Genomic DNA, 14,661 nt, shown 5'->3' with positions numbered 1-14,661 from the left:
AAACTAGTTAAGAAAGGATTATAGTATTTGGTGCTTGATGTGTGGCTGATTATTGAAGCTTGGAGCTAGGATTTTAGTTGAGTATTCTGGGCAATAAGGTATGTAATATACTCTATTCTTGTTAATTAAGTTATTCATGGGAGAATTCCCTAGTTTAAAGTGAAGGGAATTATGTTATGAAGTCATAGATTAGTTGGTTGATATGATTGCCTTGAGGGTTGTTTTTTTATTGGAACTTTGAGATATTTCTAGGTGATTATATTGCTATATGAGGTTGTTGATATTGTTGTTGATGTTGTTCTTGAATTTGAAAGAATAAAGTGTATAAAGATATTGTATACAAAGCGTATACCGGGCTGTTTTGTGCCGATACTTGGGGCTGTTTTATGTAATTTTCGTGGCTGCTTTATGACAATATTTTGGAGCTGTTTTATGTAATTTTCGTGGTTATTTTGTGACTATATTTTGGGGACTGTTTTATGGTCGTTATAGATTGTTTTGAGGGCTGGAATATCGGAGGATTGGCTGTAGTTGTTGTTGTTATATTATGAATATACGGAAATAAAGAAGTGTATACAAGCATTGGCATCCGAATGTATATTGGGCTGTTTTGGGAGTAATTTAAGAATGGATTTAAGTCTAGTTTGATATGAAATTGTTGGTATTGTTGTTGTTGGTATTTTGATTGACGTTTGGCTAAGTTGGAATTTCGAGGATTGTTAAGTTTACAGGGAAAATGCTGCCCAATTTTCTCTAGAATTTACGACGCGTTCTTATAGTCGATTAACTAGTGTTAATACAAATTCTCCCGTGAAGGTAACGACGTGACATTGGGGGAGAGCAAGTGAACGATAACATAGCTAAACGACAAAGGTATGTGAGGCTAGTCCTTTCTTTCTAATGGCATGAATCCTATATCATAAGTTCTTTTCCTCTTCATGAGTTCCTATTTTCCGGAAAGCTAGAAGCCTAAGTCCATAAATGTCTATATAAGATAAGAGATAAGAGATATGATATGATGATGCCATATTGATAATGATGCTATTTATTTCTTACACTCACCTTATGTACTAATTCCTTCAAGGTGAGGCAGAATGTCAATAATTGCTCCATAATGAAATCGGGGGATCACGACCTTACGCCACCCCGACAGAGTATAGTTGATCTTGAGTCTTATGCATGTACTATGATAAGCATATTATGATAAGCATATTATTACAAGTATTTTTAATGAGCATGTCATGATCATATTACACCGCGCCTAGTTGGCCGGGCAGTCACCGCCAAGGCGGGCAGCTATACGGATACACCATGACCTTTTGGCATGGGTAGACACCACTAGTGGGCGGCATGAGATGGTACCCCGGACGCGGGAGGCCTGGACGCGGGCTAATGTTATTGATTATCACACCGTTCCGATATGGACGGGCAGCTTGCATATTATACATATATGAAATTATGATGAGTATGAGTAAGACAGCATGCATTACTTCTTTTATGATTGTCATTCAGATTCAGATGTTTCATATTGATGATCACATTATATTATCACTGTCTTTCTTTATTATTTATGCCTCTCATACTCAGTACAATGTTCGTACTGACGTCCGTTTTCTTTGGACGCTGTGTTCATGCCCACAGGTAGGCAGGGAGGTGAGCTTGGTCCAGACCCTTAGTAGCTATCAGCTGATTGAGAGCACTCCATTGTCCGGAGGTGCTTATGATTCTTCTTTGGTATATATGCATATTTTGGACACGAGGGAGTCTTGTTCCGTCTATATGTTTAGTATGTCAGTAGAGGCTCGTAGATACGCAGTGTGGGTCAGATGGTCTCACAAGATGTTATTATTATGTATATATTATTTTGATGGCCGAGAGGCAAATGTATATAAGTATTTATGTTTCTATATAAAATATGATTTTCCTACAATTCGTGTATAAAATTGGTAAAAGGGCATTAAATGAGTAAGATGAGTATTAGAACGAGTGGTGCTCGGTGGCTAGCCCCGGGTACCCGTCACGGCCCCTAGATGGGTCGTGACAGTATAGCATCTTGGCGACTCTGCTGGGGAACAGTTAGGTTCTAACCATAACGGACTTAGTTTAATTAGGCTTTGTGTGCTTGTCTGAACTACTTTATTTGTTGTTAACTGTTTTTACATGCTATTATTTGTTTGCTTGCTATAAACTGTTTAAATGTTACTGTTTTGATATAAACTGTTATTTCGTATCACATTTCTCCACATTTGGAAATTCACACTATCACACGTACATGCGAGGTGTGTTTTGCGCACCCGCAAATTTCTTCAAAAATCCAAAATTTTAGGAGAGTTGGCGTATGCGCGGGGTGTCCGAATACCGGTGACCGCGTAGCCTTCTCACTCGAGTAGTCCACTCGGGAACCTTGCGTCTAGTAAACCCGCTCTTAGTCAACCTAGGATAGAGCTAAACCAACACCCTTTATTAAGAGCATACATTTCATGACCTAGGAGGTTTAATACCCTTGGTGTATTAAACCCATTAGATGACTTTACCCAAACCTCCAAGTGGGTTCACGACCCCAAGTGACAATAATCATACTTTATGTGCATGTTTGAAGGTAAATGTGCCTAAATATTGACTACTTGCTTTAATTAATTAAACTTTAGAAGGGAGGGAATAACTAACGTTTCTATGACAGGTATGGAGTACGTCTGTGATCAACAATTGACGAAGACCAAGGACGTCACAAAATGGAGCTGGAAATTAGACATAGGAAATGGTATTTACTTTACCTAGATTAGGAGACACTTTATGTTGTATTCATTTGATATGTAATAAATATTACATTATTTTTGTACTTTATTTCGAGAATAAAATTTGTTTAATTAATCAAAAGCAATGGGATGACGTATTATGGCACACTTTACCCTTCAAACAAACGTTAGGCCCACCTCTGGCACAAAGAGGTCACATGCATATTAGGACGCGCTATTGTTTGATATACTCATTTACACTTGTTGACAACTTGTTTGACTTTACCTGATGACTTATTTACTACATGACTTACTTAACTTTACGTGATTATGACTTTGCCTAGATGTGCTAATGAAACTAATATCATTTGCATTTTTTATGTTTCCTTTTTCTTTTATTTTTATTCCCAAAAGAGTTGATTCGTGTTGACATTCGAGTTGGCCGATCATCCTTACCTCACAAGGTCAAAGACGTCATCGTTACCTCGACGTAGTTGGGTTGTTCAAGGAAAGGAAATTATTATGCCTGATCCGGCCGCATCTATTTCAACTGGTTTGGAAAACATCGTGATCTCTAGCGATCCCCCCGAGACTTCTGAACATAGAACTACCGTTCAACATGACGAACATATCGCCCGCCTGACTCAAGAGATTGAGGATCTACGTGGCGAACTGAATGGGGTTAGGGACCTGACCAATTTGTCCGTTACACTCCAAAGTCCACCTCCTGAACCTAGAAATATGACACCAAATCCACCTCCTTTTCCATCACTCGAATCTCCAGTTCCTGAACATTTTCGTCCACAAAATAATGCACCTATCAACAACAACTTTCCTCCAATCACCCTCGCAAATCCACCAAATCCGTCATCCGTCTATACTCCTCCACAAAGTCAACCACCGACCTACACTACCTATACTCCTCCACAAAGTCAACCACCCACCTACACTACCTATGCTACTCCAAACCACCACTCGTCAATCCACCAAATCAACCGCTAGCTCACACTCCTTATATTCCTCTATCCACCAACATTAATCCACCACCTGCAACTACTCCTCTAAACCCACCAAACCAACTACCTACAAACACCACTTATAACACACCACCTCTAGTCCAAAACACTCCCACTGTCCAAACTTATCCAACCCAGCATATACAAGGGGCACATTTTGCCACTACTAATGCACAATATGTTCCTCCGGTATATGCAGCGGAAACACAAGCCTTCACCAACCCAGTAACGGTCAGGTTCCAACCCGAGGTAGATCAATACGAGGAAATGGAAAAGGATGCAAAAGCGAGGGCAGATGACATGTTGTTAAAAGAGATCCACAGTCCCAAAGAAGCAATGAGAAACTTTCAAGTTTCTAGGGGAAGTAAGAGTGTAGAATACGAAGATCTGTGTGTCCAGCCTGACGTCAATCTGCCCGTAGGCTACAAGCCGCCAAAATTTGATACATTCAATGGGACAGGCGACCCTCATACACACTTAAGGGCTTACTGTGACAAACTAGTTGGAGTAGGTAGAGATCAGAACATAAGGATGAAGCTACTCATCAGAAGCTTATCTGGTGAGGCTCTTACTTGGTATACACAACAGGACGTCCATAAATGACGTGGTTGGAGTGATATGGCCCAAGACTTTATGGACCGATTCAGCTTCAACATTGATATCACACTATATAGAGTCTACATGACTAAGTTAACTAAAAAGTCAACTGAATCGTTCCGTGAGTATGCACTGCGTTGGAGGTCAGAAGCAGCCAGGGTTCAACCCCCGATGAATGACAGAGAAATGACTGCTACCTTCATTGAATGCCAGGCTGGCATATTTTATGAGAAAATGATAGGTATGATGGGACAAAAATTTACAGAAGTTGTCAGAATGGGAGAAGCCCTGGAAGAAGGAATCAAATCAGGGAAAATTCAGGATCTTACTGCTTTGCAAGCAGTAAACAAAGCTATTCAATCTGGTTCTATCAGTGGGACCAAAAAGAAGAAAGAAGATGCCGCTGCAGTCATGAATGTCCAAGGACATAAACCAAGCCAAGCCATTACATACTTTAACCATCTACAACAACCCTTCTACCTTTACCACTACGCCGAACCCTACCAAGCTCCATTATCTCCTTACCCTGTCTACAACACCCAAGCAAATTACTACCAACCCCGAGCACCTCACTATCGAAACCCACGATACCAATCTGTTCAAGCTCCCACTTACCAGAATCGACCACATACCACACCTAAAGCCCGTCCAAACCCTGACATAAAAAACACCCATAATTACACTCGGTTCGCTGAACCTTTGGCTCAATTGTTTGAAAGAATGAAAGCAGCCAGCGTGATACAACCTATTGAAGGGAAAATTCCCTATCCTATTCCAATATGGTTTGATGGTTCCAAACGTTGTGCATATCATTCTGGAGTTGTTGGGCATGACACTGAGGATTGTTACGGGCTCAAAAACAAAATCGAAGCCCTGATTAAAGAAGGAGCGATCCAACTCACTGGAGCTCGGCCCAATGTGGACAACAACCCTATACCTACTCATGAAAATGCCAACGTGAACATGGTAACTGTTGAAGAGGATAGGGATTCGAAAAGAGCCATTATGCCAATTGAAAAGGGCATGTCATCAACTTTTGCTGCTCCCGTGGGAATAATCCAAAGACAAGCACCAATAGAGATTGTTGTTACAACCACTCGCGACACCGAGACGCCGACCATCCAGGGTGCCGAACCAGGAGAAACTCTGAAGAATTGGACTTGTACTCCGTCCCTGGTTCGCCGGGAGTCTTGGTAGATTTGAACATGTAGTGAACTTTTTGAGATAGCACGATTTTAAAATTGAGGCTTAAATCGTGCCCCAAAACTTTTGTTGCTTTGCCTCAACTTTTGGAAGCTTAAATTGCAAAATCTATGAATGCATTTCTGACTTTCCTTAATTGTCTATTATTGTTATTTTCTACTTTATCAAATCTGTCAACTCTATGATTGTGACATAAGATGAACAAATGAAATAACATACGTCTCGAGGGAGTGACAAAGAGACTAGAGGACAAGACAAGATTCCCCTTGGAAGAATTGAAATAGTCAATAGATAATGACACAAATATGAAGGCTATCAAGTTAAGAAAAAGAATCAAAAGGCAACATTAGATTAGACAGCCTAGTTTGCAACCTTCCCTTTGATACACGTACGAACTACACTGACCTGATTCCCGTGGTGGGTTACGTAGGCAGCTCACATAGGGTTCGGTTGCATTATAACAGAAAATCCAAATCCTTATACAAGGAGAACTACGCATGACATGATTCTCTCGGTGGGATTCATAGACTATCAATATACGGGTCAGCCACATTTAGGTAGAAGTCCAACAAACCTTTTACCATTTACATAACAGAACTACGCTGACCTGATTCCCTTGGCGGGATACGTAGGCAACTTATATAAGGTTCGGTCACACCATAACATAGGTTTAGTATACCCTTCGAAGTCAAAACTAGGGCAGATTTTGAAAGGATATAGACAAGAGAATGGCTGGACATCGACAAGATTAAGGCTACCAGACAGGAAATATTATAGACAAATAACGTTTCAATTGTTTTAGAAGTGTCGCAGTCTAAAGTTGGCAGAAATATTTTACAACTTACATACATGTATATTTACATATATATCTTTACTTACGTACATGTACTCACGTATATATCTTTCCTTATACATATACTTACATACATACCTTTCAAATGACACACTTTCTTTCAATTGTTTCACTACTGTTCATCTACCGAGGCTTGAACGGAGATCACAAGATCCAAACAAACAAGACGAATGGAGCGCCAACAACGTCAAGCTTCGAGTCAACACGAATCAACTTCCCCCTCCCAAACTAAGAATTTTTCTCTGAGTGCAGGAATCTAAAACCGCGAGATCAACAGTCAAGTCTATCAATCAGGGCCGAAAAGCATCATTTGGCTCATTATGGCCTCGCCTCAAAAGCCAAACGACTTTATTTCCAACTTTATCTTTAATTTTATTTTTATCACAATAACTTTATGACTTTATTAACAAATATACCTGTTTTGTAGGTTGTCGAGATTGAAGACGAATTAAATCAGGATTACGTGTCATTAGTTTGTTCTGTCACGATACCGTCAACATCATCAGCCAAACGGCTATGCTATCACTTTACTCCATACTTTATCAATTATTTTATCATTCACTTTACCTACTTTAACCACTTTACCCTGAACTTTACAGGAATCAACATTAAATCTCCGAAGACAACCGGAGACATCATTTGGCTATTCAGCCTCTTCCGCATTAGCCAAACGGCTACACAATCACTTTACTTTACCAATTACTTTATCATTTACTTTACCAACTTTAACGACTTTATCCTGAACTTTGCAGGGATTGTCATTAAGTCTCCGAAGACAACCGGGGGCATCATTCGGCTATACAACCTCATATGCATAAGCCAGACGGCTACACTATGACTTTACTCTCTACTTTATCATTCACTTTACCAACTTTAACGACTTTACCTTGAACTTTACAGTAATTATCATTAAGTCTCTGAAGACAACCAGAGACATCATCCACTTTTCGACTTTACCCCGGACTTTACGAGAATCTTCATCAAGTCCCCGAAGACAACCGGAGATATCATATGGCTATACAGCCTCATTTTCATAAGCCAGACGGCTGCACTCTCACTTCACTTTCTACTTCATCAATTACCTTATCATTCAATTTAATAACTTTACCTTAATTTCACAGATATCATCAAGTCCCCGAAAACAACCGGAGACATTACATGGCTATACAACCTCATTTTCATAAGCCAAACGGATGCACTTTCACTTTACTCTCTATTTTATTACTTTACTTTATCATCCACTTTACCTACTTTAATGACTTTACTTTAAATTCCACAGACATCATTTATCATCAAGTCCCGGAAGACAGCCGGAGGCCTTATCACTATCATTAAAATCTCCAAATACAACTGGAGATATTATTACGTCCTCGGCATACATATCACACATTCATTCAAGTCCCTGAAGACAACCAGAGACAACATTTGGACACACGGCCTCATTATAAGCCACGCGGCTTCGCCTTCATTCTCACACTCATATTTACTATCATTTTACACTCCTTATAAGTTTTACACTTTCAACTTTACCCCAAATGTTATTAATGATTTTGACATGAATTTCAGTTTTTGACAGAAAGTACGACCTACATACAGAGACACAGCACAACGTGAAACTTTATCTTACGCAGTGAACTGGGGCAAATTTGCTGAAGAGGAATATCAAACTCACAAGCAAAGGTCACGGATCTACTCTCGAATTCAATTCCTCCTACGTCCACAAACACGTGATACGTAGGTTAATTTCTCTTTCATATCCACCGCTAAAACTCTACTCAATCAACTCCTCTCACAATCATGTAAGCCTTTTCTATATCCCAATCTCACCATAATTCAACACTGGGGGCAAACCGTAGCGTCGGTATTGATCCACTTCTTTCGAACTACGTATAACTTGATTCTCATGAAATCCGAGACATGTAGGCAACTCGAGATTGGGTCGGCCATAATACTTTCCATCCCATAATATTTTCCACCGATTATCCTAACTCATTCTTCCTCAAGTTCTTCCAAGTTCGTATTCGTTGGTCGGAACAAAATTGGCTACTACGTCAACTTCTTCATCCGAAAACTCTTACATCGTCTCCGGTCGAAGAGGGGCATCTGTTGACACCCAATTTTATCCCTCCTTTATTGTAATCTATTTCCATAGGCTTCTAAAATTATTAACGAACTAAATACTTTGTTTTCACTACTATTTTTATTTTCTCCTACTTTCTATATCGTTACTTTCAATATTACTAGCATTACTTTATCACAAATTTTAAATGGTTCGTCATCGTTTCATTTTTAAGATTTGTACTCGTTAAATTAATTTTACTTTATTAAATCCTTTATTTTCTACATACTAATTATTAATCGTCTTCACATAGTATATATTGTACTAGTTATTAAATTAGAAGCCCAAAGAATAATTAAAATAGAGGAGAAAAGATCAACATTGAGCCCAAATCATGGCCCAAACGGAGCACTCTCATCATCAGCCCAATCCTCTGATCCAGCCCACATTAACGACCTGACCCGGCCCATGGCTTCACTTCATCATCTAAAAGGGAAAACAGCCGCATACACACAACTACTCCCTCTCTCTTTCGTCCCTCTCTCCACCTTCTCTCATCCCATTTTTAGCAAAACCTTGACCAACTTTCACCATGGCAGATCCTTGCCCCCTCATTTTCATGCAAACCCTTTTCTCTTTCCTCTTCCAAACAAGAAACCATCTTTTTTTTCAGCCATGGCAGATTTCACCTTGCCATTTTTATATACGATCTGGTCAATAAATGGCCAAAACTGTTGAAATTTCTGAAAAAGGAGATCAACCTTTAAAGATCCGATTCAGATTTCAAACGGCTAATTCCACTTGAGATCCCGCCCAAAAAATTCGAACCATAGCAAACCCTAGGGATTTCTGCTATAAAGACTCACTTTCTTGACCCACAAAGAGGGATCTTTCAGCCGCCTGAACACCTCTTAAATATTTACACTTTTTCAATCGCTATATCTGAAAAAAAAAACAGCACTGCTAATAACAATCATTACTCTAGCATTTTCATTCAATTCGTCCGAAAGTGAAATACGAAACTTTAGTTCACAAAAATCCGCAATACTTACATTCGAATTCGTTTGGCTTAAGATTCGGGTCTATCCATAACGAGAGAGTGGATTCGACGCCGACGACCCCCGTTCACTGCACCTGACAAAGGTAATTTTCCCTCCCTCTCCTTTAATTCTGTGATTCTGTTTTAATCTCATTATGTTATCAGTGTTGTTTTAGTTTTATAGTGTTCACGTTTTATTACCTTCTTGAGTTATTGTTGGCTGTGCTGTTTTTTTAGTTATTCGCCTAAGGTCTATTTTCTACCTATTTAAATCTAGCATGAGCATAGGTTGGTTGAATTGATTACATAGTTGTGTGTGTGTTTTGACTCTTTGTCGGGCCTTCGCCTCACTACTCAAGATAACTGTTGTTTTAAAACTACAAGTGTATCGGTCTGATCATGTAGTTGAATTGCCTTTAGTATCATTCTCCGTGTGCAACTTACATGAGGTTTGAGATAAAACTTGTTTCTGCTGGGCTTGGGAACAATTGAGTGTTATGAGTGTTTGCCTTGTGATTACGTTGGGTTGCAAGCATATTGAGATTAGGGATGGGTCTTTTTCGTGATATTTTCCTCCTTGCTACATTAGATTTCCCCAAAGACCTGGTTCAAAACTCCTTCTGCTCCCCTTTTATTTCTCTGGAAAAAAAAGCTACTCAAACTTCTGCCTGCTTATATGTTACCCGAACCTGCCTAATGCTGCACATGACCGTATACATGCATTTTAGGAGTTTAAAACATTGGCATGATTTTCAGTTCGTTTGATTCTATTTGGTATGGTTAGCCTTTGTAGAATGTTAACAGTGGATATGCTCGAGACATTTATCTTCATACACATTTGGATGCATCTAAATTGGTATATTTAGGTATACTACCTGTTAGTAAGTGGCCAGTTGAGCCTTGTGGAATTCTAAGCTCTGTTTTTTTTATGTTTTCTTAGCAACCGGGCCGATGAACAGAACACATGTCTGGCCCATTCGAATCCCCTTTTATGACCTGTTGGGCCTGCTCGTTGAAGTATATGTCCAACTTTGGTTTGCTTTGTGTCTCGCCCCATTTTCTTTCCTTATGGACATATAATCCGAACTTGGGTCTGCTACATTTGTCTAATTTCTTTTCTTACTGTTTATTTAGGAATCATTAATATATTAATCATGAGCAGTCCCCTGTTTTAGTTAAAATCCATTGGTCTGTTTTTTATATTACACATGTTTGGCCTTGTTTATTGATTGCATACTAATCCTTATCTTTCGTTTTTATGCATGACCATCGCGTACGGGTCCGAGGGACTTCCGCATTCGGTGTTGGGCCAAAGCCCAACCAAACTTTCCTTCGAAGCATCCTCCTCAACCGTGTAAAAGGATCTGGGCCGAAGCCCATACAATAGAAAAAGAATAGATTGCACCGTTAGCTTAAATGGGCCAAACCCATTTGCCTCTTCTACTCTACCCCGTTCATATATATGATTTGTTGTGATTGACTAGCATCTTACTTTATATTGCTGTCTTTTCTTAGCTTTAGGTGAATCTTAACGGGGTTAGTGGGAACCGTAGCTTAAAAAATATAAGTATGATCTTGTAAGACTTATAATGAAATTGATTGTTTGATTTTCGTTAAAATTTTGGCTAAGCAAAACGATTTTCCAGAAAGATGTTAAAGGCTAAATAATAACAACACCTTTCGAATGAATCATGTTATTTTCATAGTGTTTTAAATAAAGGCCCTGGATCGTATTTTGGTATTGAAATCCCCTCAGACTTCTAGAGATTTTGTCATACTTTAATATTATAAAACCTCTAAACTTTAGTCATGTTAATCTTATAATGATTATTCACTTTGTTAGCTGGTATGACTCATTTCTCCAAGAATATATAAAACGTTACACATCTCGCGCTCTTTCAGTTTATAACTAAACTCTTTTATGTATATTATTATAACTAAACTCTTTTATCTATATTATTATTTCCTACAAGTCCTATTTTAAATAGCATTCTTACATATTTATCTATAACTTTAGCAATACTTACAAAGCTATTTTATTTTCTATAATATTACACTTACACTTAGCCTAATTAAATTTGAGTGCGGTCGGATTAACCATTATTAATGGAATTTAGAGGATGCCTAATACCTTCCCTCTAGGTTAGTTGAACCCATACCTAGAATCATTTGATTTCGTAGACTTTAAAATAAAATCAACTTTAGATAATTACTTTAATTAACTTTAGGTGCCCTAATTCATCATAAATAATTAGGTGGCGACTCCCTACTTTAATTAATTCACGAAAAGAAAGTCTGCAAATTAAAAGGATCTATTTATTGCCTGATGTATTCTTTAAGCCAGTGGTATTTGAGATTTCATAAAGAGGTGATGTCATATGATTTCACCATGATCGATGAAGACCATTGCATTTATGTGAAGAAGTCCAATGGAATGTTTGTAATTCTTTCCCTTTACGCGGATGATGTTTTATTAGCCGAAAATAATTTGGTGTATGTGAAAACTATCAAGTCATGGCTTTCAAAGTCATTTGACATGAAAGACATGGGTGAAGCAGATTATATATTGGGTGTTAAGATCCAAAGAGATCGTTCCAAGAAGTCTTTGAGTCTATCTCAAGAAACTTATATAAAGAAAATTTTGGAACATTTTCGAATGAATAGTTGCAAACCTATGGATACTTCTATAGCAAGAGGTGAGACTTTAAGCCTTGAAATGTGTCCAGAGATTGAAAAAGAAAAAGAAGACATGTCTCGAGTTCCATATTCTAGTGCTGTCAGGAGCTTAATGTACGCTATGATGTGTACTCGTCCGGACATTTGTTATGCCGTAGGTCTGGTTAGTAGGTATCAGTCCAATCCTGGAAGAGATCATTGGAAAGCTGTGAAGAGGATCTTCCGATGCCTAAAAGGAACTATTGATTATTCACTATGTTATAGTGGAAATGATTTACACTTGAGAGGATATACACATGCTGATTGGGGTGGTGACCGGAACGATAGAAAATCGACATCCGGTTATGCTTTCTTACTTAATGGCGGTGCTATTTCATGGAAAGGTAAGAAACAAACTTGCACGACTCTTTCAACTATGGAAGCTGAGTTTGTGGCTTGTGTATCTGCAGTACAAGAAGCTTCTTAGTTAAAAATATTCTTTGAGCATTTGGGCGTAGCAAAGAATTCTCAAGGATCAAATGATTTTACATTGTGATAATCAAGTGGCTATTGCATACACAAAGGATCCTAAGTATCACAACAAAACCAAACACATTGACATTAAGTATAACTTTGTAAGAGACACAGTAGCAAGTGGAGACGTAACTTTACAATACATACCTACGCGAGTAATGATAGCTGATCCTTTTACAAAGGAGATATCTAGAGACCTGTTTGAGAAACATGTTATGGCTCTAGGTTTGCGTAGGATATTATTACATTTATGTATTGTAAAATGACTTGGTTGTTACAATATTTTCATCAATATTTGACTCTTGAATTTGTGTTCATATCTGATATGCATATGATGATGTAATTTTGTTGATAAAGTGTGTCAAACAAGTCGCGAGATTGGCTTTCTCACACGAGCAATCGCCTCTTACGTTGAGTAACGTGAAGAGATGAGTTCCACCATCATGTTATGACTTGTTTTGTAAGCCAGCTATGAGTTTCTCTAAGAAGATATATTTGAGGATCATTGAAGAGAGAAGCTCAGGTTAGACATTTGGAGGTGTCTAGATCAAGATCTGTACGGTGTTGAATAAGTAAATGAATGAGACACATGCACCACTAGAAGGTGAGAACACCGTAGCATGTGTTTCATACCACGTGTGCTAAGCGACTAATGGGTTAATGGAAGAATGGATCCCTGCTTCTTCATTATGTGAGACCCTGAATAGTTACATTAACTTTGTCATTGGAATACCCTTTGACTGTTTCTTGAAGTTTCAATCAGTGTTGCTACTTTAGCATGTCGCTAATAGCCATGAGTGATTCGGCAATGCGGTGTATGTCTAGGAAAGCAATTGATATGAAACCGATAGATTCGAGTAGAAAGGGAAGACAATTAATATTATTAATTTAACTTGTATTCATAGGCCGACCATTGCACTCACCATAAGAGTATCAAGTGTAATTGTGGATATAAAGTTAAACATGAACTCGAGTTCACCTCTTTAGAGGACGAGGGATCAGATAACTAGCTACTGGTATAGCGGATGATGTCTGGGGTATTGCGAGTGATAAGATCCTCATGTTAGTAGTGAATTCTTTCCGCATGTGATTGGATTCCTACAAAGAGCTCTTGTATAGCTCTCGATGCTCGTAGATCGTACAAACTATTTGTCGTATGAATTGTGTGTGTTCCTAACATGGTGTTGGCTTGGGTCTAGTCCACCATGTGCGAAGTGGGAGATGTTTTCTATTTATTTTGGGCGGGTCGCCCATGTGGATTGAACCGGCCCATTTAAAAGAGATAAACATGTAGGGAGTTACTTAGGGCAGTTATTTTCTTAACTCCTAAAGAAAAACTACCACTACGTTATTTTAGGAGTGAACGTGCAATTGAAGACATCACTATCTTTTGAAAGTTCTTCCAAAAACTCCTTTCTCCAGCAATCTTAAATTCTCCACACAAAAGACATCTAGTTTGTGGTAAAGAATACTTTGTTTCCAAGTGATTCAAAGTTCGACTTGGGCGATTCTTTGGTAGCAAATTCAACGATTAATCTTCCGCTGTTTTAACGAACACAATTACGTTGTCCTTGCTCTGTATGATTTTTTCTAATAATTTGAAATCGAAACACCATTAATGGGATCTTCAGAAAGCTTGAAGGTTTAAAATGAGTTACTTGATTTGGTAAACCTTTGAAAAATGAATGTTGGGGTTGAATCCAGGTCTTCGTGGGAATTTTTTAGCTAAAGTTATAATAAATATGGAGGAATTTCTATTGAAATTTTAGATTAAAATCGTGGCTGGAACAAGAACACACATGAAGATGGTGAAGAACACCACGAACAATTATTGATTTCCAGAACTTTTTCAATGTGTCTATTTTTTATGTTAATAATGTGTCCTCTGATTGAGTGTACATTTATTTTTTTCTTTTTGATAATGTTATTTTTATTAAATAGATTTTAAAATTGTTTTTCATTCTTTTACT

The sequence above is a fragment of the Lycium barbarum genome, chromosome 7 (assembly GCF_019175385.1).
Source record: "Lycium barbarum isolate Lr01 chromosome 7, ASM1917538v2, whole genome shotgun sequence".
Taxonomy (NCBI): Eukaryota; Viridiplantae; Streptophyta; class Magnoliopsida; order Solanales; family Solanaceae; genus Lycium; species Lycium barbarum.
Note: the sequence above shows the minus strand (reverse complement) of the source record.